Source organism: Oryctolagus cuniculus, chromosome 15 (genome assembly GCF_964237555.1).
Source record: "Oryctolagus cuniculus chromosome 15, mOryCun1.1, whole genome shotgun sequence".
NCBI classification, from domain to species: Eukaryota; Metazoa; Chordata; class Mammalia; order Lagomorpha; family Leporidae; genus Oryctolagus; species Oryctolagus cuniculus.
The window spans coordinates 23,975,364-23,979,234 of NC_091446.1; the positions used below are offsets into that span (position 1 = coordinate 23,975,364).

Sequence of the window (3,871 nt, forward strand, 5' to 3'; positions counted from 1 at the left end):
CCATCAGCTGGTTCACTCTCCAAATGGCCACAATGACCAGAGCTGGGCCAATCCGAAGCCAGGAACCAGAAACTTTTTCCAGGTCTCCCATGCGGGTGCAGGGATCCACAGACTTGGGCCATCTTCTGGCTGCTTTCCCAGGAGCATTAGTAGGGAGCTAGATAGGAAGTAGAACAGCCAGGACTCAAAGCGACACCCATATGGCATGCAGGCGCTGCAGGCAGCAGCTTTACCCACTACGCCACAGAGCCAGCCCCAACCTTATTTCTTCTTTTACAACATTGTTTCGTCTATTCTTCTTTCCTTTTTCATATATATTTTATAAAATCAACCTCTAGATTTTTAATAGCCTGCTGAGATTTTCATTTGAATTACATCAAATCTATAAATTGGTAAGGGAAGAACTGGCATGTTTCAATATTAAGTATTTTAATCAATGAATCTTATATATACCTAAATTTATTTAGGCATTCTTTGCTTCTCTCTTCAATGATTTGTAATTTTTATGATAAAATGTACAAATATTTCATAAGATCATACTTAAATATCTTTCTAGTATCATATGTAAACATTTGGCATTTTGGTGTTTTACTTTAAAAAGAATCAAAAATCATTTATTTTCTCTTTTTTATTCAATTTCATTTTTATGCTGACAAAATATACGTAATATGAAGTTTACCATCTTAACTATGCTTAAGTTTACATTTCAGTGTTAATGGTAACATTCATAATCTTGAAAATGATCACTACCATTCATCTTCATAACCCTTTTCATCTTGTAAAACTGAAACTCTGTTACTATTAAATAGCAATTCTCTGTGTTCTCCCTTCCCTGGCCCCTGGAAACTACCATTCTATTTTATATTTCCATGATTGTGGGTGCTATAAATGCCTCATTGAGTGGAATCACAGTATTCATCTTTTTTATGACTGACTGATTTCACTTAGCATAATGTCCTCAAGTTTCATTCATTTTGCATCATATGTCCTAATTTCCTTCTTTTTAAAGCCTGAATAGTGTTCCATTGGATGCATGCCCCACATTTGCTTATCCAATCATCTGTCAATGTGCACTTGGTTTGCTTCCATGTTTTAACAACACTGCTATAAGCATGGATGTACAAATATGTCTTTTGGATACTGCTTTCAATTCTTTTGGTTATATTCCCCATATGTGACTGGCTGTATCATTTCTCATTACCACCAATAGTTTACAAGGATACCAGTTTATCCACTTCTTTGCCAATATTTATTTTGTCTATTTTAAATAGTAATTGTAATTGATATGAGGTCATATTCAGTTGTCATTCCGCTTTTCGTTGCTCTAATTATTTGTGATGTTGGTAACTTTATTTGTTTTCATGTGCTCATAGGCCATTTGTCTATATTTTTGGAGAAATGTCCAGTCATTTGTCTATTTCTGATTTGGGACTTTGTAGGAACTTTTTGATTGTTTAACTGTAGAAGTTCCTTTTATTTTTTTAATCAGGTAGATGGTTTGAAAATATTTTCTTCTATTTTGCGTGTTGCCATTTCACTCTGCTACCATTGTCTCAATGCTAATTTTTGAAAGTTCTAGCAGTCCAATTGGTCAACTTTTTCTTTTATTTCCTCTGCCTTAGATATGACATCCAGAAATTATTGCCAAAGCCAATGTCATGACTATGTTGTCCTAACTTTTAATCTAAGATTTTTAACATTTTGGGTCTTTAGTTTTTTGACTTATTTTGAGTGAATTTTTACAAATAGTGTTAGGTAAGATTCCAACTTCATTCTTTTATGGTGGATATTCAGTTTCCCTAACACTATGGTTGTGAAGATGATATGGGCCCTATTAATGGTCTTGTAAAAAGTTATTCCTCTGTCTGTGAGGGTTTACTCCTGGGATCTCTATTGTATTCACAGTCTTAACATCTTTATGCTAGCATGCACAGTGTTGATAACTGTACCTTGTTAGTAAGTTTTGAAATCAGAAATTTTGAGTATTTTAGCTTTGGTCATTTTTATGATTGTTTGACAGTTTAGGTCCCTTGTACTTTCATATGAAATTTTTCTACTTGTGCTAGAAAAATCATTGGGATTTGATAGGACAGCACTTAATGTGTGAAAACACTGTAGGTAGTTCCACCATCTTCAGACCACTGTTCATTAACATGTTTATGTATAATTTAATGGCTTTCAGGAATGTTATATAGTTTTCACTTTGTTGATTAATTCTTGAGTTTTTATTCCTGATGATATTATAAATGGAATTTTTAAAATAGCTTCATTTTCTGCTTGTTAATTATTATTGTATGGAAATATAACCAATTTTGGCATGCTGAATTTGATTCCTACTATTGTACTGAATTTGCTTATTAGTTCCAATAATTTTTTGATAAAATATTTAGGGTTTTATACATATAAGGTCATAACAGCTGCAAACAGAAATGATTTTGCTTATTCATTTCCAATTTGGAAGTATTTTATTTATTTTTATTGTTTAATTTCTATGGCTAGAACTTCTATTACTGGCTGAATAGAAACAACAAGAATGGCATCCTTGTCTGGCTCCTGATCTTAGGTGAAGTGCTTTCAACTTCACACCATTGTGTATGATATTGAGATCATTTCCTTCTATTCCTGGTTTGTTCAATGTATTTTTGTTTGTTTCATCACAGTTTTTTTTTTTTTATCTATTGGTAAAATGTTTTTACTTTTTTCTGTTAATGTGGTGTATTAACTAGTCAATTTTCATATGTTGAACCATCCTTGAATTTCAGGAATAATTCCTATTTGGACAGTGAATTTTTGCAAATAGTGTTAGGTAAGGGTCCAACTTCATTCTTTTATGGTAGATATTTTAATATGTTGCCAAATTGGATTCATGAATGTTTAATTGAGAATAGTTGTGTCAATATTCTTTAGGGGTTTTAGTCTCTAGTGTTTCTCTTGTAGTGTCATTTCCAGACTTAGGTATGATAATTCTGAGCTCATAAAAGTGTTCCTACATCTTTAAGATCTTGGAACAGCGTAAGAAAAATTTCTGATAGTTCTACTTTAAATGTCTGGTAGATCGCTTCTCGGCCTTTTGGCTAAGATCAAGTGAAATGTCTGGTAGAATTCATGCATGAAATCAGTAAGTTCAGGGATTCTCTGTGTCAGAAGATTTTGGATCACTGATTCAATCCATTTGGTAGTTATACATATAATATACAGAATACTGTGCCCATCAAAGTTAGCACACATATTCTTCTCAAGTGAACATGAAATATTTAATCTTAGTAGATGTTGTTTCTCTAGTAATTTGTCCATTTTCTCCAGGCTATCCAATTTTTTTCAGGTATATGTCTTCGTAGTACTCTTACACTATTTGTTTTATTTATATAGAATCAATAGTAATGTCTACCATCTTATTTCTGATTTTAGTAATTTGAGTATTCATTTTTATCTTAGTTCATCTAACTAGAAATTTGTAAGTTTTGTTGAACTTTTCAAATAACCAACTCTTGGTTTTATTGATTTTCTTTATTATTTTTCTATTATCTGTTTAATTTCTTGTAAATTCTGAACTTAGTAATATTTTTCCTTGTGTGAACTATGACTTTAATGTATTCTTTTTCTATTTGTTTAGTTCTAAAATTTGATTGTTGATTTGAGATCTTTCTTATTCTTTAATCTAAATATTTTGGCTTCTAAAGTTTTCCCTACCAGTTCTATCACTGTGTTCCATACATTTTATATATTGTGTTCATATTTTCATGAATAAATCAAAGATTTCCTCCTTGATTCCTTGGTGTTTAAGAACCTATTCTTTGATTTTCATAATTTAGTGAATTTTACACATTGTCGCTGATTTCTAATTTCATCTTGTTTGGGTCAGAGGAGGTAT

The 3,871-nt window shown here is 31.7% G+C and overlaps 1 non-coding gene across 1 annotated transcript; it reads left to right on the forward strand.

The window, feature by feature from the left end:
• The first annotated feature begins 3,054 nt into the window (after nucleotides 1-3,054).
• Nucleotides 3,055-3,240, forward strand: LOC127484304 (U2 spliceosomal RNA). The gene has a single exon (XR_007911176.1). It is a non-coding gene; the product is annotated as a U2 spliceosomal RNA (small nuclear RNA).
• Nucleotides 3,241-3,871: the final 631 nt, after the last annotated feature.